This window comes from Calypte anna, chromosome 10, assembly GCF_003957555.1.
Source record: "Calypte anna isolate BGI_N300 chromosome 10, bCalAnn1_v1.p, whole genome shotgun sequence".
Lineage (NCBI taxonomy): Eukaryota > Metazoa > Chordata > Aves > Apodiformes > Trochilidae > Calypte > Calypte anna.
This window is the reverse complement of record NC_044256.1, coordinates 15126775-15147640: the sequence shown is the minus strand read 5'-3', so window position 1 is coordinate 15147640 and position 20866 is coordinate 15126775. Positions and strand designations below refer to the sequence as shown.

Here is a 20866-nt window from a genome sequence, read left to right as displayed (position 1 = left end):
CTGTTTCAAAACCTTGCATAGAGCTAGTTGGGGCTCATGGATCCTCGTGGCTTCCAGTTTGGGGGTAGCTCTTTCAGAACACTTGAAGCAGTTTTTTAGGCTTTGTCTTCTCTGTCTGGTGGTCAGATGGTAGTGGGTACATAACCAAGAAGCAACTCAAACACAACTGTGGTGAAGTGGGCCCATGGAATAACAGGATTAAAGTGGGGCTGGGTCAGGGCAGCAGCTTGGTCATTGCACAGGCAGGGCTGAGGAGCAGAATTGGGGCTGTCTGCCCCTGGCAGGGGGGATTCTGGCCACAGAGATGTCACACAGATGCTGCAAGGGAAACCTGGCCATATCTGGGGGCAGCGGGCTGTATCAGGGGAAACCCTAAGGCCCTTCACAGGATAATTTTTTAAGATGGGACCAGAGATCAATTCAATGTTGAAGTTACTCTTTGGACAAGTTTGTTGTGGCCAGACACAGTTCAGCACAGGTACAAAGCACTGAGGGGCTCTATTCTGGTCAGATTTACTCATCTCCAATTTTCAGCACTGTACAGCATCGTGTTTTAACTCTTGGTTGGGCCAGCAGGCCACTAACACATCATCTACTGCTCTTATTGTAGTGGAGGTAGAGTGCTCTAAGACACCATTTTAAACACTTCTCTAGTACATTTTGGACCTGACTACGATGAACGTGGGACCAAAGACAAACACACAGTCTGTACAGACACACACTGCTGTGTGCAGACACCATTTGTAGCCTCAGGTTTCTTGCTGACTGATGAACAAGGGAGCAAAGGATCTAAGGGAATGTAACTTAGCACCAGGATCCAGTGGAGTGCAAAATCCCACCCGGTGCCAAGGACTTGGGACCTGCTACAACAGACAGAGGCAGATGCCATAAAAATCAAACACACACACACACACACACAAAAAACCAAACCCAAAAAACCCAAACCCAAACAAAATCCACACACACACAAAAATTAAAAAAGGAGTTTGCCAGATTTTCCACCCCCTGCCAAGATGTGAAGCCAAGTAGCACCAGTATTCACAGCAGCACCCACAGTTAAGCACCAGCACTTTTGCCAACTCCTGCAATGTTATCAGAAGCCTTTCAGCACTAGTTTTTCCTTTCTTAAAGCCCCAGCTCCTGGAATCATGGGATGAATCAGACATCTCACCTTTTTTTATTTTAATAGCAGTTTTTATCCCTCACTTTTAAAAGAAAAGCTTGTGAGTGAGACAGGTCCAAACCTACAAAAAATAAACAAACAAAAAAACCCCAAACCAAAACAAAGCCCACAACAACAGTGTGATCTACTTCAATTCTGGTAATTTTTAAGCATTTTTGAGTATATTGGAATGCACAACTTGTGATCAGCTGAAGGAGACCCTTAAAGAGTTAAAAAATGTCTCAGCGGAGAAGATGCTGCAGGAGGAAAATAAACTTCCAAGCAGACTGGCTGTTTATTGCTTTGTTCTGGCAGAAAGAACAGCAAAGGGAGAACATCTGGGTCTAGTATCTAGGTAGAGCACTTTTTGTGTCAACAGCAAATATTAAAATTCAAAATCTGAATAATGAGACCCCTAGAAAGAGAATTAAGCTCAGCAGATAACCCTACCTATGTCCCAACGTTAGGCTGAGTGGATGGTTTCAGTATAACAGTGCTCCTGAGGAGGTGGGGTATTTGGACTTTAAAAACCATCTTCCATTTTGCAGTTCTTGCTGCAAGAAGCCTGCAAAACAGTCAGAGGGATGGATAGATGTTCCCAGACTTCACAGCCCACAGACCTGTACACATTATCTGCTCTGGCTCTCCTGTTTCAATTTCAGCTTATTTGGATCTGAAGCTGCTTCAATACTTTTGTCCTAATCAGCACTAAACGTAATTTCAGTGCAAAACAAGTAATTAAAGGCAATAATTATGCAGGTGCCCTCTGAGTGGGGCTATCAACTGTTTTTTCAGCAACGTTTCAGCACCGTAAGTTGAAAAACCTTGTATGATCCTTGAACCCATGCACAGCTTTAAAGTACAAAATGGGATGCTTGAGAAGACCATGGTGATAAATTGCTCCCATAAATGATGAGAAATGTTTAAATCAATAAAACGTTTGTTTAGATGTCCATATGGAAGAAAGCTACAGTCTGTTGCCCTTCGTATTGAATTGATCCCACTGTGTTAAATTACAGCTGGCTACAGCCCTTCACCATTTACTGCACAGCTTGACAAGCATGTAAAATATTCACACTGAGCACAAAAATTTTGAGTGTCTGATCTTTGCATTGTCCTTGTCACTTCCTCCCAGCCAGGGCCAAATTAAAGGCTGCTTAATATGGGGGGGGAAGCTCTCCTCAGCACTCCCACAAGCCTTTGGCATCCTTACCCAATATCCTCTTGGATGGCCTGAGGGAAAGAGCAGCTGGGGAGCAGATGCAGGAACCTTCCACACATGACCCTGTCCCTGCCTATAGCCCTAACATTAAGGGTTTATCAGCTGCTCTGGGCTGTTGGTAATAAATACATAAATACAGCATGTATTTATGTAATGTGGTCATAAACGAGTATGGATGTATGATGAGTATGCTGCTGGATGACCCACTCTGTGCTCTAGAAAGGGTCACAGCAGCAATGGTGGGTGGTGTGGGGAGCAGTCAAGGCACTAAAGGGGGAGTGGGAAGCTCTGGGTGTTGCTCCCACCCAGGCTGGGTGATGCTGGCCATGGTGCTTGCCTGCCCATGCTTCTCCTCAAAACACAGAGTACAGTGGGATGCTCCCTGTGGGGATGGCAGAAAGCAGCCAGGAAGGTCAGGAACTTCAGCTTTGAAAACCATCTGAGATTCAGTGGCTAAAGGACACGTGATGAGGAGTAATAATTCCAGGTAGAAATGGACTTTGAAACTGAAGGTGTGCAGATGAGGGCCTCTCACTCCAGCCTGCAGGCAGCTGGGGAAGAAACCTTGAGGTAGGGAGGTCCTTGGGAGGAACAGGCAGATCCTGAAAGTCCAATCCAGGGACATGTGCCAGTGGAAGAAGGATGGGCCTTGTACTTTAGTCCACTTCAGTCCCCCCTACTGAGGATGGGAAGGGGAAGCATTTGGGAAGAAACTGGGATGGCACCCAATGCCCTGCCTTGCAGCATGGTGCCTGATCTGGGGATGATCAGAAAGGAGAGGAGAGCTCAGGTTGGGCACAGACTTGAGGAAAGCTGCACAGCAAAGGTCCTGACTGCTCAGCCCCAAAAGGCAGCATATCACAGGTTCACTTCAGAAGACTATTCAGGAGCTTGAAGCCAGATTTGTCAAACCTCTTCTCAATCCCATTTTGAATGTGCCAAAACAGCCAGGCTCTCAATGAGTGCTGTGATGCATTCTGCAGAATCACTTCTTCCTCTCTGGCTTTTGCTTTTCCATTGGGAAATGAGGACCTGCACTCAGCAAAGCCTGGTCATTGCTTCAGGCAGCCCCATCAGAGCAGAGAGAAAAACAGCAGAAAAGACAGAAAAGTGATGACCTGATCACAGCCAGTAGAGGCCACTGGTGTATGCTGTAGAAACAACTCCAGGGCTGAGGTCTCTGGCGAGGTCTTCACTCCTATGCATGCTTCTTGCTCCAGAGTGTGTTTTTCTCTCCTCATGGTGTCATGTCTTGGCTTCAGGATCCCCAGGAGTGTTGCAAAGCATTGGGTCAGAGCCACCCTTTCTGCTGTCTGCAAAAGGCTGATGTAAGTGGCTGAGTCTCTCCCTCCCAAACTCACCATCATCACCAGCTGAACTGTCAGTAACCAGAGCTGGGAAATGCAGGCTCCCAGGGGGCAACTGCACTCCAAGCCAGATATCTTTAAGACTGTCTGATACAGGGAGTTTTTATAAGAGAGCAAGAAAAATGAAACTGGGAGTCTCTCAGACATGTTAACCTCAAAAACCTTTCACCAGGCCATGGTCTGCTCTCCTGTCCCTATCTGGGCCTCCCTGCAGTCCATGGCACCTGCCCTTCCAGCTGCAATGATGGTGCTTTGGGCTTGACAAAGCTCTTAACCTTCTGTGCATTTACTAAGATGATATAAAAAAGACTCAAAGTGGATGGAGCATTGAAATCCATACAGATATTGCTGCTACAGTTTCAGAGAAGTGCTTTGATGTCTGAAATGGCTTGGGATTGTGAAAATGAAGCTGAGCTGTGCTTTTACTTTAGTGAAATAAATGGAGAGGTGACTATAAATGCCAGTTGCTACTCTTTAAAAAGGCACTAATGGTGAAAAGTAAGTAGGGCACCATCAGTAAAGTCAACAGTTCTTTTAAATATATCTTAATATCTTTATGTAGCTTTCATTATATTTTAGAATTGTTTAAAATGTGTTTCTTAAGGAACAGAGGGCCTTTTTCATTACGTGATGAAAAAGAGTTTTAATTTTTCAGAAACCTGGCATTTTTTCAATGTCTGCCTTTTAGATTTTTGAAGAAAAACTTGCTCCTTGTGTCTGTGTTTTATCATCTTGTTACTCCCAGTACCAGGGGGAACAGAGTGCTCTCACAGTATACTCAGATGGAGATGATGTGCCCCAGTCTGTCTCAGTCATAATGAAATGTGGCCAAGCACATCCAGCTTGTTCCAGCTGATGTTACACCTCTTTCTGCTCTCCATGTGGAAATGCAGTCATCAGTGGGAGTGTATGTGAAGGGGAGTTGCCTTCCAATGGGCCCTCTGGGATCTAGACAGTGATTTATCAGTCTTGCCTAAAGAAGCTGCTAGATTGGTCCTGCACTTTGGACACAACAACCCCATACAGCGCTACAAGCTGGGGACAGAGTGGCTGGAGAGCAGCAGGCAGAAAGGGACCTGGGAGTCTGGATTGACAGGAAGCTGAACATGAGCCAGCAGTGTGCCCAGGTGGCCAAGAAGGCCAATGGCATCCTGGCCTGTATCCGGAACAGCGTCGCCAGCAGGTCCAAGGAAGTGATTCTGCCCCTGTACTCAGCGCTGGTGAGGCCACACCTCGAGTACTGTGTCCAGTTCTGGGCCCCCCAGTTCAGGAAGGATATCGCGGTCCTGGAGCAGGTCCAAAGGAGGGCAACCAGGCTGGTGAAGGGACTCGAGCACAGACCCTATGAGGAGAGGCTGAGAGAGCTGGGGCTGTTCAGCCTGGAGAAGAGGAGGCTCAGGGGAGACCTCATCGCTGTCTACAACTACCTGAAAGGAGGTTGTAACCAGGTGGACGTTGGTCTCTTTTGCCAGATGACTTTCAACAAGACAAGAGGGCATGGTCTTAAGTTGTGCCAGGGGAAATTTAGGTTAGATATTAGAAAGAATTTCTTCACGGAGAGCGTGATCTGGCATTGGAATGGGCTGCCCAGGGAAGTAGTGGATTCTCCGTCCCTGGAGATATTTAAAAAGAGACTGGATGTGGCACTCAGTGCCATGGTCTAGCAACCGCAACGGTGGCAAAAGGGTTGGACTCGATGATCTCTGAGGTCCCTTCCAACCCAGCCAATTCTATGATTCTATGATTCTATGTGGATACAGAATCAGTCCAGCCTGGAGATTCTCAATTTTGCTGTCTGCCTTGTAGGACTCTTATGGCGAGAGCCTAAATGAGGTTAAGGTTTACTTCATTCTTTATGCATCTGCTCAGTAATTCAGGCATCATTTATTAGCTATTCTAGAATTTCTCAATGTGTTAAGGAATTGCTTTTATCAATATCCAGGTGGGTCGCTGCTCCTGTCCCATCTATGTCCTTGCATAATTCTTAGTTCAACAACTGAAAGCAGGACTTCACAGCCCACTGGCAAGATGGTACCAAGCACAGAAGCTAATCATCATCAGTTACCACTTTCTCTCCCTAAATAGAAAGGATATGTGCAGCAGCACAAGTCTTGTCTTCTCAGTTCTGTTGTGTAAGCAGCTCATTTCTGAGAAAGATCAAGAGCTCGCTTATCTCCAGCACGAGGTGCTGCAAGTAAGAAGTCCAAACTTTCAATCCCCTACCACAGAAAATCAGGCCCAGACGTGACTATCAACTCATTTATTCCTTGGGGATATTTGTATATTTGTAGTCACTCCTTTTCCAGTTTGGACCAGGGAGTGGCATGGGTGTATGGGATGAAGAACAAACACAAATCAGCTGATGCTGCACAACCTTTGCTGGCTCCTGAATAACATATACAATTTTAAAATGTTACTTCTAACCCATAAAACTGAACTCACTATGGGTCTGGCTCTTGTTGCATGAGACCAGCAGAGCTGATAGTCCTTCTGCCTCTGCAGACTCGTCCAGAGTGAGTGTCTTCTCACAATGTTTTTTGTCCTGAGGATACCCCTCAACAGTGCTGCTAAAAGCACAGCACAAAGGTAGAGTGTAAGCCTGGTTTAGAGACTGGCTAGAGCAAAAGGCAAGGAGAGACAGTGGCTGGTTGGACAGGAGTCCAGGGGTCAAGGAAACTGATGGGAAAAGTGCTGAAGACATTTGGCTCCTCATGACAGCAGGAGAAGAAGAAAGCAGCAGCAGCAAGACCTGCTCTAAAAGCTTTAGGAAATCAAGCTCTAGGAGGCTTTATTCCCTGGGGACTAATAATGCTTCCTGCTACCCTATTTTTTAATTCATTGTATTTGTTTCAGCCACTGAGCTAAGTAGCTGATGCTGAGTTATGGTGGAAATAGCCCCGGGCAGGCATGTGGTGTGCACGTGCACAGAGGTAATGGCTGCACCATGACCGGCCCTGGGGGGCTCAGAGCCAAGTGAGAGCTGAATAAATGATGCAAAGAAAATAAAGTGCTTCTCTCCATCTAGTGAGTGTGGATCATGTGCAAACAGCTACATGGCTTTTAAACAAAAGGTTTTCAGGCAGGAGAGACAGACACAGCTCTGCAAGGTGTTAGATTGCAGAAAACTCTGAAGGTGATAAAAAAAAGATGGCTCTTTCGTTGCTTGAGGTAGTGAAAATTCAACCAATAAAACACTAGAAATGGACTCAGGGAACTAACTGAACTAGCAGAAATAGTGTGAGGGTGTGGGGAAGCCTGATACATGATCTAATAGATGTTAACTTCTGTGATCCTTCAAAGCCATAGTAACGAGACACATCATGTGCATCCTCCCTGCCAAACACAACCGGCTCCCATCTTCATTCAGTCTTTCAGCACACACTCCAGTCTGCTGTATTACACAAGTCATACACACAACGTTGAAAACAACCAACACCCTCTATAGATGAGGGAAAGTGATTAGTCTGCATCATCATTCTCACTTTTATAACCATCATCATGGTACTTTGTTCCAACACACAGCAAAGCAATATTGCACAGATATCCTAACTCACCGTTACGTTCCTGAAGCTGCCTCTTGTCCTGCCCTTCAGACTTAGGATAAATGGTATCCTAGTGGGTAGGTAGATATTTGCTGCTTCTAGGAAAACCTCTCAGAGTCTTGTAGGGCATTGAGTATCCAGATTCTTGCTGTCTGTGCTAGAAGAGAGAGGTTTTGAAGGCAGTGTGCCCAGGTATGAGGAGCAAGGACCACACTGTGTTATTTTCCAGATACCCCATGGGTGCAGCTTGAGGGTAACAGCTGAGAGGGTGCCCCAGCCATTGCTGAGAAGAGGGGACTGCCATGATTCATCAGTAGATAATGAGAGATGGGAAAAACTGCTGCCATGCAGAGATGGTAGATATCAGCTGAAGTCCAGATATTTAGAAGTTATTGCTCCTCTATCTCTAACAGCCAGATCTTAATTCAATTCTGTGTGAGAATAAACAGCTCAATATCTACATAATAATTTGCAGAAGTAATTATCAGATAGCGCATAGAGTCACAGTAAATGAGCAGACAAAATGCCCATTGATTCTTTGTTGTAAAATTGTTTTTATAGTGCAGATTGTTTCAGTACAACATTACATAAACACAGCATTGTGTTTTCAACTTTTGCATGTTCTTTACATGCACAGCTGTACACCCCTGACCCATAACTATTTTCTTGACTCAGAGTTTTCAGTATAAGCTGCCCTATTCTTCTGGTTGCCACAACAGCTGAGAGAATAATTTGGTTCCTCTTTTCATTTTACACATGCTTGAAAAAGGAACTGAATGCGATTACAAGAGTAACCTGATGCAGCCACAGGTTTGCACAGAGACATGAGCCTCCTGGTCTCATTCTCAGAATCAAACACATGGAATATCTGTGCTTTTAATAATTACAGAAGCGTAAAGGAGTTGTAAATAATTTCATTGATATTAGGATTAGTGAATAAATCAGACTAATGACAGAGAGGGAGTCCTGTTAGTCTTCATACACCCAAGCTTTCAACAGTTCTTCATAAGCCAATCAAATAAATAGTGTTCTCAATTTGTAAAAAGTGTAGTTTCACTGTCTTCAATGAGAAACAGCAATGTAAGTAACATCATCCCAAGTTGGCTAATGCTTTGCAGGATGAAGTTTATTATATATACCTTTGTTCCCATCCTGGTGAAATAAGTGGGAGATGGTTCCAGGGATGTTAACTTGATTCTTTCCCAGTGTAACTAAATGCTTGGATGTGGTTTGGTGTTGAATATATACAAGCACCAGTGCTCTCAGCTTGTGATGATCATGAGAAAATGGATGCCAGCATCTGGGAATGTACTACAAAGAAGAGAATCAAAATTAAAGCAAAGAATTTTGAAGGGCAGAATTGTGCAAGAAATTCAATGTCTATCTGTGCAGCATCAACTTTTTTAATATATTTGAGACATTTATTATGTGAGGCATTTAATTTGCTCTTCTGTAAAGTGATCTTGATGAGGTACCTCTCAACTTTTCAATCCATTACTGTAAGCACATAACTTACTTTGTGTTCTTGGCTAACCCAGGCAGACAGTGGGAGGAGGAGGAAGTAATAAAAAGGGAAATAACAGCTTTTGGTGAAGTTTTCAGATGACACGGCTATTAATCAGTCACAAACAAATTCCCCAGGCTGGCACATCACCCAAGGTAGCTACAGGAATGGTCCCTGCCTGCCTCACTACCTGGGGCAGGTACACAATAATATGTTGAATAAGCTTCACTAAGAGCAAGCTCAACTCTGTCTAAGCATGGTTTAACTGGTCTGTGTTGGCAAAAAAATAATAAAAACAAGAAAGTGTGAAGACAAAGACCTCATTAATTGAAGTTGTCTGATGACTGTAATGACATCCTGGACAGCTGTCAATGCAGAGCTGCAAGGACAGAGGAGGCTGTTTCATCCTAATCTCTTTCTTGCCAGCCTGGATCAGAACTGTCTCTGTTTGATGTAATGGAGGTTTAAATGGCCAGTGTGGTGGCCTGCTCTGCAGCCTGCAAGGCTGGATATAAGTCTGCAGAAATACCCAGCTGACCATGGAATGAGCTTTGCTTGGATTTGCTTACAGGTGGTGATCAAAAATACCGCACGACAGCTGCTTGATGTGAAATAGATCCCTTCCACACAAAAGCTCAGCAGTGTGTGTTGCAAAACACAACTCGCCCAGCCTGGGATGCCAGAGATGCCAGATCCCACTCTTGCCGCAGCCAATGTAATGGTCTGCTCAGCCCAAGCTGTGAAGAAATGATTGAGAAGCAGTCAAGCATTATAGGAGTGAGGGGAGACCCTGAGAAGCCACGATGACAACCCTGCTATGTGTACCCCTCCCAGCATGTCCCACACACCTGCTGATGCAAATATCCAACCAGGTCCATGATGTTCTCAGCAGGCAGAGCTATTGTAACTGAAGGCAGACAGGAGAAGGGAGAAATGCTGTTATGGTGGCTCTTCTGGTCTGGAGAGAAGACTGTCTGTGAGCCTGGATTCTTCTTGAGAACCTCCTTTGGCAGTGGGGACAACTGGGGTGACAAAGGGATATGCTTCTCATACATACTCAGTGTTAACTCTTCAGAGGAAGAGCAGAAGGAAGCAGTGCAATAATAAAAGGTGGAATCCAGTGGAATCTCATGCATCATGACGTTGTGTTTGCCATGCTGAACCATACTGTACCACTACCTGCATGCACAGCAGACAGTGAATGCCTAAGTCCCTGTTGTCCCTCCTGGCATTAGGATTTGTGGCAATGTATCTTTGCTTTCCTAGGACCCAAATGGCATTTGTTTGCAGAGCATGGGGAAGCTTTATTTTGCCTTCTTGAGAACTTAAGTTATTTCAAGCCATTTCCACAAGAGACCTGCACTTGCTAACAGGCCAACAGTTTGTGCTGCTGAAAAGAGATGTGCAATGCTCTTTTGTACCTTTCTGTGATTTGGAAGCATGTTAAACTGAGGAAAAAGCACAGAGCAGTTTTGCTGACCCCTGTGCACATCAGCAATTCTGGTGCAGAAGTACTAGAACCATCTGGTGGGTCTATGTCATCTTGCAGATCTGGGCTGACTGGCAATGGGTACACAACTTGTGTGTGAAAAAAACAGGTTTTCATAACACAGGGAGGGGAACTTGATGACTTTCTAGCACTGGAAATCTCAGTAAAGGGAGCCTACTTTGTTTTCAAGACATGAAGCCAACTATCCCAGTCTGCTACAGGTACATGTTGTAACACACAGATGTTAGCAGAGCAGTTGGTGGGTGGCTGATGATGGAAATTCAGAGGAGTTTTTAAAACAGTTCACTTGTGAACATGTCTGAAGTCAGTGGTCTCAGATGTGAGATCCCAGGCTGCACTTGGATCTCTGTGAAACACACATACTCCCTGCTTGCCTTCCTGAGGAAGGCATCTTCTTTGGTACTTCCTTTTCATTTGGTAGGTTCATGAATATCAGTGGGAAAAGTTTGAGCAGGTATTTATATGAGAATATGAATGGGGGATGTTGTGTACATACTTGGATAAGATGGAAATATTAGCCATCACCTGTGGGCTATTGGTTCCTAACACGTGGAGGACTCTCTTATGTTTTGTAGCTTAGGAAGTCTCATCCAGTTCACATACATCTACACAGAAAATCTGAATAGTGGAAGTAGGAGATAGAGCACCCATGCCCTAGACAGAGAAACAGATACCACAGCACAACCACACTATAGATACAATTTTGTCCTGTTTCATCCTTTGTAATATTAGCAAGATTCTACCAAATTTTCCAAGTGTCCCAGACATCAACAGTTTCTCTTACTGACTCACACCAAAAGCAAAGACACCCAACAGCACTGGCAGTAGTCCCAGAAAAGCCAGGGATGCCATATGCGTTCACATCCTGGCCACACGTGGTGATGGCAATAAATAATTGGTTGCAAATGCATGTGTTACTTTCTTGATTAGTTGCTTTACTGTGGGATCTGCTGTATTGATTGATTTTAATCTACTTTGTATGTTATTTAAATCTGAAATTGAGTAGAGTGCTGGAGATGATGAAACTGCTCTAATTTTTAGGGACTATGCTGTACTTGATTAATTTTATAGCCTTCATTGACTAAAAGCTCTTATCCTGGTCTGCTATCAATTTAACTCTCTGTGTTTGTCATTTTTTACTCCTGGGATCCCACATAATTCAGTTTTGTAAGCTGATTTGATGGATGTTTTCTGATACTTCAATAAAGCCTCTTGGCACAGATTTGACTATCCCTTGCTTTGCACGTAACTGGACAACAACCCTGGCTGAGGACAGGAGCAGAATAGTATTAAATTAAAAGGTATATTGAAAAGGACAGGATAGCCAGAGCAGATGCCTGTTGACAGCATCCTTTGAAAAAGCATGAAGTGCAAAACTGAAGTGCAAAAGAGACTTTGTGCAGAGAGCAGAGAAAACCCCTCTAGGAGGCTTAATGATAACAGTGTTTGCAGCCTGCAAGTCTCCTTTCATCCCTCCCTTCCTGCTCTCTTTAGCACCTATCCTACAGGGCTGAACAGAGGGCAAGACCTCAACTTACCTTGAGTCTCCCTGCTGGGACAAGCAAACCCTGTCAGATCTCCAACGTCCTGGTGTAGGCAGTGAGGGGCTGCATGAATTATTATAATGAATTATTATTGTTATAGTAACTATTATTTCTGAGCCCAGGCAGGAGCAGGGCAAAGGGGAGGAAACGTCAGCTTCTTTGCAACACACCTGCATGTTCCTTATCCCTGTGGGACAGTATAAAGATAATTTAAAGATAATTTAAAGATAATTCTGAATCTCTTCTTGGTTCCTTTTCTTCTTGCAAGAAGTGTTAACTGATTGGAAGCTGCTGGTACAGCCCTAGCAAGGCAGCAGGTGCAAGCAGGGAGCTCACCGGATGATTTCTTTGTTCTTAAGAATATCTAAAGAAAATATGATGTGAAATAAGATTATTTGTGCCTGTCACAAATGCATGTGGGCATGGTTCTTCTGGGACCATCAGCAGAGATCTTCCCTTTCATGTTTTCAGGCCCTTCAAACATTACTAACTGGAAATTTCTGACCAGAAGAAAGTCAGTATTTACCTCAGGGCTTCCATACATAGGGGAGAGGTTTGAAAGCTTGGCATTAGAACAGGAGATGGAGGGGTCCCGTGAGAGGACCTGCTAGACATGACGCAGCAATTGAGCAGCCTGCTAAAAGGACATCTGCATGAGCAACCAGTAAGCAGTGCCTCCCAGAATTGAGAAATCATCGGAAAGAGATCAGTGGATGAACAGCTGAGGTATGTTGTGGGCAGTTTGTGTAGTACTGTTCCCCTTCTTCTCCCAGAAAAAGCCCCACAAACTTCCCATAGAGGGGCAGAAGAACCCGGGGAACTTTCTTTGATTTCATTAATTTAATATTGCAGGTCATAAGCTTTTGTGTTTTGGTTTGTGTGGGTTTTATTGCAATTCACCCATTCCAGGCTATCTCCCATCCTAAGGGCGAACTCCAATGTCTGATGATTGTGACACAGTAAAAACTTTACATGTTAACTGAGATAAATCATTCATGGAGATGGGGAAACTTCTCCTGAAGGTTGTTCTCCACCACTGTTCATAATTTTGCAGCCAAGATTGTACCACTCGCAGGAGATGAGAGGTGACATTGGTAGAGTCTTAAGAAGAAAAATGACATTCAGATCTTTCCAGGTGTAGCTGCTGTTATCTCAGCTACCAGGCACCAGCTTCAAACAATCTGAAACACAAAGAAAGTGCCATGTGCTGTTGTCACCCACATTAATGCTCAGCGTCTTGGTTTTGTAGCTGCTTCAACATGAGGAAAACAAATCTTTAACAGTTGCTGCTTCCATCATTACATTGCACTCTGTTTTCTATTCAGTTGCAAGGACAGCTAATTTCCAGCAAATGAGAACAATGCGCTCATATTGCTAATTCATGCCACTACACACAAATGTTCAGATTATGTTGTGCAGATCCAAATTCCAGTCTCATTCATGAGTGCAACTCACATTTAAACCCACTTCCCCAGAAAGAAGTAGGGAGTCTTGCAGCAAAGAGTGTGACAAATCAAAACCTCAAAGCAGCAATAAAATAGCTAATTTTTTTTTTTTTTTAAATACTGTTTCAAAAGCAGACCTGGACTTAGAGCAAATGGTAAAACCCAGGGGAACCACTGTCAGAGGCAATTTGAAGGCAAATGATTTGTCAGGAGGCTGGCATCCACAAAACTGCTGCACAAATTTCCCTTCATCTACTGCCTCTCTGTTTTCGTTTGTGGTTATATGTGGGTGCAGACAGGATATTTTGAGATAAAGGATTTGGAGGTGGGTAACAATTAAAGAGAAAAGTAGAGCACAGACTGCATTTCGGGGAAGGGAGTGGAGATGTATTAAATGCTGCTGGTAGCAGGGGTAGGGCAACTGGAGTGGCTGATAAAGCCTTTTTGTGGCAGATATTCACTGGTCTTCAGCTCTCTGGTGCTCTCTGGGACACCATGAGCTTTCCCACCTGGGTTCAGATCTGAACTGAGCCTCTATGTGAACTCCTGGTAGTCTGCAGAGCTCCCTACCCATCCCGCAGTCCTGCCTGTCTCTGCTCCTAAATTCACCTCCTGAAACACCACAAGCACCTAGTGCTCTGGAGATACCTGGGAGAAGCCCACTCTGAAGGGGAATGTTTCTGACAGGAAAAATTACACTTTCTCTGACGGTGTTTTTGATTCACCCTCCTTGGCTGAAAGGGCCACAACACCCTTGATGAATCATCAGCTGATACTCCTGCTTTGTTGCTAAGCTGCTGCGTCATCTTTCCTCGATATTTTCTATACCAATTTTCTTTTCTCTTGATTTAGAATATTATGACTAGAGTAAATACTCCTGGACAGCTTTGCTGGAGATTTCCTTTGAACCTTCATTCTGAAAAGACTCCCTCAAAGCAATTCCAAACTATTTGCAAGAGTTACACATGCGAGCTCATGCATGGGCTGGTGCACAGAGGGTACAGAATCAGCTGAGAGGCTGAGCCCTCTCTTTTGGGCTTCTGATCCCCACAAAATGACTGCCAGGGCTACAGCAATATCAGGGCTATGCCAGTTTCAGGCAAAGCAGCAGAAGACAGATGTTGACTTGCCAGACTGGAGTTGACAAGCAGAAAAGAAACATTCCCTTGATGGAAAACCAAGAGGGTAGAGTTAAAGATCTCAGGGTGTGCGTTATGGAAAATTTTAGGCATCTGTTATCTGTTACCATGCTACCTTTCTCATGATTGCCTCAGATATTATGAGGCAGGTTGGGCTGGGCTGGGAGGGGTTAGTCATTGTTTGGTTGGAGTCTTGCAGGGGATAGGACTGCAAGAAGTGTCTTTTCACTAGATGGTGCTCTTTCCTGCGCCATCACTTTGCCTGACCCTTCTTGTGTCTGGGCACTTCCAAGTGATCTGCCTCATAAGCTCTTCTTACAGGGGTGGGAGGAAGGTAAATTAAATTTTATTTCCGGGATCCCTGCTACCATATGCCTCACTTTGCATCCTGGTTACAAAGGGTGCCCAATGCTGGTCCATTCCAGCCTCCAGAATGACCACATTGCATAAGTGTTGAAACTGTTTTTATTATTTCAGTTGATTTCAATTGGATCAATATTGCATATTTTGGAAGGCAACACCAAATTCTCACACAGAGTTTTCAGCTCAAAATCTTCTGTACTGCACACAATATTGTTAATTCTGTTCTACCTAGAGAGAACATGGTTCAGCCTTTGTTCAGTGGTCAGGCCAGCAGCAAGATCTCTTTGGGAAGTGTTGTGAAGTGTTTTTTTGGGTCGGTTATCATGAGGTGAGGCTGCCCAGCTTTATTGGGACAGGACACACATGTCAAATTCGGTGTTGTTAATGTCTTTGTGGACATGATCACCCAGCCACTGCCAGGGCTAGAGGGATATATGTGTGTGCAGTGGGTTAAGTCGAATGGAAACATCAGGCCAGACATGTCTAAAGAGCTTCCAACAAAAATGGTAATTGAAGGCAAGTCACCACCACAACAGATTATGATTTTTCATTCCCAGGGGCCTCCTCAAACCCAGCTACATGCAGACCACAGGCCACATGAACTCGTTTGCTAATGGTGGGTTGCCATTTCCACCATTTTTCTGGAGCAAGGCGTGGGAACGGGCTGGGAAATGTTCCTCAGCGCAACACACACACCTCATGAAACCCCAGCAGAAACGGGGAAAGATGGTGAGGAGCAGGACGTGGCTGTGACCTGGCTTGGTGGGACTCAAGTTGAGCTACCAGATTTTGTGTCAGGTACTGATGTGCAGCATATGACATTCATGGCATGACAAACTTGTGCTCTCAGTACCAGAAGAGAGGTTTTTAGCTGCAGGAGGTGGGAACGCTAGAAAGGCAACCCCAAGGAGCACAGACTCTTCAACCTCAAGTTCAGTGGGTGGGAAGGAAGGATCCCTCTCAAAGAAAAAAACCCACAGCGTAAGAAGTTGCCCGTGTCTTTTCACATCAGGCTCAAAGTATTATAACAAGTAGACGGATCTCCCACAGAAGTTGAGTAAACTGGGAAAGCGGAAACCTGAGGGAGAAGCAGCCAGGTGAGGGGCCGGCAGGTGAGGGGCCCGCAGGTGAGGGGCCCGAACATCACCGGAGCTCCGGGGCTGTTCCGAGCCGTCCCTTCCTCTCATCGGGAGCCAGGCAAAGCGCAGCTGAAACTTCTCCCGGAGGAACCTCCCGTCGGTGCCACCCTTCACCACACAACAACCCCTTCGGCCCCACCGCCCGCTCCCCGGGGGTGGCCCCGCATCCGCGCATGCGGGCTGGGGCGCGGCGCGGGGGCGGACGCGGCGGCGGAGCTGCTCAGGTTGCAGATCCCGCAGCCCCCGGCCCTCCCTCTCTCCCTCCCTCCCTCCTTCCTGCCCGCCTCCCCGGGCGGAGAGCACCCGGCCCGGCCGCCTCTTTCCCCCCCTCCCCGTCCCCTTCCCTCTCCCTTCCCTCCCGGCCCCGCTGCCAGGGGCGAAGCCGCCCGCCGGGCCGCTGCGGTGAGTTTGCCCCGTTGGAGTTGGGCGAAGGGGTGGGGGAAAGTTTGGGGAGGCCCTCGGCGGGGGTGGAGAGCGGGGTCTTTCCCTCAGGGAAGGTGCGTGGAAGCCCACCTCCCCTTCCCGCGCCCTCGCACGCTTCCCTGCCCTTCCTCCTCCTCCTCTTCCTCGTTTTTTTTTTTTCTTTTTTCTTTTTTTTAATTTTTTTCCTCCCCTTTTTCCGTGCAAATTCGCGTGGAGCCGCTCCGGACGGTCTCCTCCCCCTCCCCCTTCACTGGTGTTTATTTATTTTCATTTTATTATTATTATTATTTGGCCTTTAATTTATCGGTCTGTGTTTCCTCGCACGGCTGCTCCCCGCCGCTATTGTCTGCGGGCCGGCGGTGCGCGGAGGGCCGGGGCCGGGCGGGGTTCCCCTCTCTTCAGCTGCTGGATCGGGGGTGGTGGCCCCGGACCCCCCTCTTCTCCCCGCGGACGGTGCTCCGAGTGTGTGCCTGGGCACCCCCTCACCCCGTCCAGCCTGGCCCCCAACCTCTCTCTACTTTCTCGTTACTCAGAAGTACTGATATCTTGAGCTGGAAAAAAAAAAAAAAAAAGAAAAAAAAAGAAAACAAACAAACAAACAAAAAACCCCTAACCAAACAAAACCCCAACAAAACTAACATCCCAGCCCCGCTGACGCAACTTTGTATCTCAGTTTATAGCGATTAAAGTAATCTGGGGTTTATATCGGAGTTTCCTAAGCAACCACCCGGTGCTGGATTTTCTCACCTTTGGGGCTCCGTGGGCCTTTGCAGTTCCGCAGAGGGGCATTGCTGTGGGGCCTGTTTTATGCATTCAACTCTGGTGCTTGAAAATATAATTTATTTGGTTTTTTTTTCTTTCTCGAATGGACGTTGTCGTCTTTAGAATCAAATGCAGGAGTTTCTGGATGGGGGGGGGTGTGTAAGTGGAGTTGTTTCTTAACCTGGAAATTGTTGGAGTTTATTAATCCACCTTCTGTGACTGTGTTATCCCCCCAAATCATATAAAGGAGTTGGGATTAGTCGAGATCAATTTTGCTGACCTCTGTATTGGTTCTGGTCCAGTGTGCTTTATGGGGCTTCATGTTTGCTGGAACACAGAAGTGGAAAAAAGTTATTTTTGTTTTTTGATTTTTGTGGGTTTTTTTCAATCTTTTTTAAGAGTGTGCTGTGCTGATTCTGTTGTGGATGACCAGACAGGGACTTGATAAATGGATTAGAAATGCTGTACTTCTGCAGGGCAGTTGATAGCTGTGGTGTTCCCTGTAATCTTTGTCAGCCGTAAAACTTTAGGTACTCATGGAGATATGCAATGCAGTAGAAATATGTAAAGCATGTAGCTTCAGAGCTGAGTTTAGACAGTTGGTCTGAGATCCATGAATGTGTTGTGTGCTGGTAGTTTTGGCTAATGTAATCTTATCAGTTTTAAAGGGCTAAGCTACATTATTTCTGGTTGTGGTGATTCTCTTCAGTTTAAAAATCTGTCCCTCACCAGGTGTGTTTTTCATGTTTTGCATGTCCTTGCTGAGCTATTGTGGAATTGCAAAGGTGAACCAAGTTCCACACAGTACCTTCAGGTACTAATGATTCACTTATTACTGTGTTAGATGAGATGTATTTTTATACATAGATACCTGAGCCGTGGGAGTAGGTTGACATTAACCTCATAACATCCATGCTGTGGATAAAAGCTGCTGTCTACACTAGAGGAGCGTTTGCTCTGAAGGCATTTGTTGTACTTTGGGATGCTTTGGTCCAGGCTGTCCCCTTCCATGGTGATGATTGCTTGGACACTTGGAGTTGTTTATTTTGCTTGGTCTTACAAGCCTGATAGCAGGGTAGGGGTGCATTAGGCAAGGTGAGGATCATCTGGACATGGGTTGTCCCTTGGCACGAGTTCAAGCATGTACCTACCTTCTGCGTTGATGGGTTGAGCCTAATAGGTCTTCTGTCTGTCCTTCCAGCTCTGCCCAGCACTGGGCAGACAGACTAGCTTGGGGCTGTTGCTAGAAGGGCATGGATGGTGAGTTCTGCAAGGCAGACAGGTTCTGTAGGTAGCCTGACTGACAAGTCTCCTGCAGGTAGTGTGGATGCACCACGTTGTGTGACAGCGCTCCAGCCTGGCTCCTGCCCAGCTCCTGTGGCCCAGGAATGGCCAGCATAGCCCAAGAGGTGAGGACATGGCATGTCTGGAATAACAGAGGCCAGCCAGGAACTGCAGCCAGAGAGAAAGGCAGGAGCTCGATGTTCCTAATTTACAGTTTCACAGCATCAAAGGAGGAAAATGCAGTTAAGAAGTCCAAGCTTTTCACAGAAACAGAGCTCTGCCAGGTACTGTCCAGTGATGGATGTTTTTAAACACAGTCTATGTAGGGAAGCTTTGAGACTCAGGCTTATGCAGAACTTGCTATTAATCTCTCAGCAGGATATACTCCTGAGTAAGCTGCATTCTGGTCCAGGATATGCTCTTGTGCTAAGAGGAGGATTAAGTACTGTTAAAAGAATCTGGTTATTCTATCCAAAGCATGAATTAAGGCAGCCCTCAATAAATTATACTAGAGGAAAAAACACGTGTAGGTTTACTGATGGTATGCACAGGCTCCTGTTTTAAAAAGGCAGTGGGTGCTTTCATATAATTTTCTGCTGGCGTAATAAATTTTAAGATATCTACTTAACAAAAAAGTCAGTAGTGGAAGTTGTCATGCCTGCTGTACTTATTTCTTTCCCATTTTGTTTCCAAATGTATTGGTTTGCTTTGCCAGGTATTTTGTGATCCACTTGCCTGTAATACAGTCCTTGAAGCAGCTTGGAAGCTTTTCTACTTATTACTGTAGCTGGTTATCTCTGCAATCTACTTGAATGCTATTAAATGTTATTTCTATAGGGATTCCTCACACTGGCGATAAATAGCTTGAAGTAAACTAAACCAAATAGCTGATTAGTATGGAGGAACTATCTGGTTTTGGTTTTGCTCTGCTGGTGGAAGGCAATATTAGTCCAGGAGGTTGTGAAGGTCTAATATCCCTTCCACGAGTGATTGTGGCCCCATGTTTTATCAGCCTCCCAGACAGGGAGTTGGCAGTCTGTGTGGGTTCCAGCCCCAGGATAAAGTAAGCAGCATCCTATTTGCAGGCACACGAAAGGCTGGGTGCAGAAAGCTGGGGTGGGAAGCACCTTGCAGCCTGCAGCCTGTGATTACTGTGTTCTGCTAGGTGCCAAGTGCTCATGTGTTTGCTTGCATTGATCACCTGTAGGAAAGATAAAGGTAATGAGTGACTTTTTGAAGCAACTGATAGCTTTGGTGTAGATACACTTCTGCTTTGCTGCTATGGGGTTTGCCATGGGGAATGTAATCCCAACTGGGAGCCTCATTCAGGGCTTGCTTGAACAGTCACTTCCAGGAAGCAAAGCACTTTTTCTAAATCAAAACTTGTTTTTGGGGTGCTAGACACAGTGAGATTTTCATGAATAGCTTAGTCATGCTTTGCTTTTTTCTCCTCTAGAACAGCTGTCAACAATCTTGCTGTGGGGAGGGAGTGGGCCACTCCTTGTACTTACTGTGAATAGTCAAATGCTCCAGTCCTGGTGTTGCAGCCTGGCATTGCACTTCTTAGTTACTTTTGGAAACAAAGCCAAGATGTGGCCAAATGTTTATTATTTTATTTTTATTTAAACCTGCCTTTCTCCCTTGCTAATGACCTTTATGCAGATCTAGAAGAAAAAGCCCATCACTGGGGTTAGCTGGCTGGTTACTTTGGTTAGTGATAAGAAAACATGATGGCAGTGCTCCAGGGAAAGCAGCTCTGCTGGGAACTTGGGGCTGCAGTCAAGCTATACGGATCTTTTTCAGGAAGATAGAGCTCTATATATTTATGGCCCTTTGTCACGGAAGCAGTGTGACTCCTCTGATGTCTACATGACAGATAGGCTGCCATGCCACGAATGCTGTGAGCAGCTGAATGCCCTTCCAGAAGCTGCTGGTGGAGGCATGCAATAGGTGAAACTTCTTCAGTGTCATCCTAAACTTGAACTGTAATTTTGTGCAGCACTGTAGGCATAAGCAGCCTCTTCCAGTTCCCAAGCTGAGCTGTGCTGGTATTCCTGGGTCTGTTTAGCAAATGGTGATGGGAAATGAATTCTCATTAAAAATATTTATTTTTGTGTAGAGTTTAAACCTTTCTTCAGTTGAGTAAAAAAGCTTATTCTCTGCCTGGATCAGCTCCCTGACTTATGCCTTTGTGGTCTCATGAGCATGTGAGAAGCTTTTGCTGTGGCAAAAACTTCAGTTCTTCCACCAGGGGAAATGCTCTGGAACTACACTCAGGGAAGTGCTTTTCTGATTGCAAAGAAGGCATTTGACTGTGATGCCCGTCCCTGTTTTATAGCATGTGAAGACAACAAGGGAGATGGATGTGTTTCTAAGATAAACCAGTGAGTTAGAAGTCCAAGTATTTCCTTTTTAAGTTCCCTAAGACTGCAATTATTTTTATCTAGAATGAAGATATGT

General features: G+C 45.4%; 1 protein-coding gene across 1 annotated transcript in view; it reads left to right on the top strand.

Moving 5' to 3' along the window:
- Positions 1–16225: 16225 nt before the first annotated feature.
- The window catches only part of AKAP13 (A-kinase anchoring protein 13), a 205591-nt gene continuing 200950 nt past the window's right edge, over positions 16226–20866 (top strand). The window contains exon 1 of the mRNA XM_030456754.1: positions 16226–16339. The gene's annotated coding sequence lies outside the window, so the exon portion shown is untranslated. The remainder of the gene's footprint in view (positions 16340–20866) is intronic.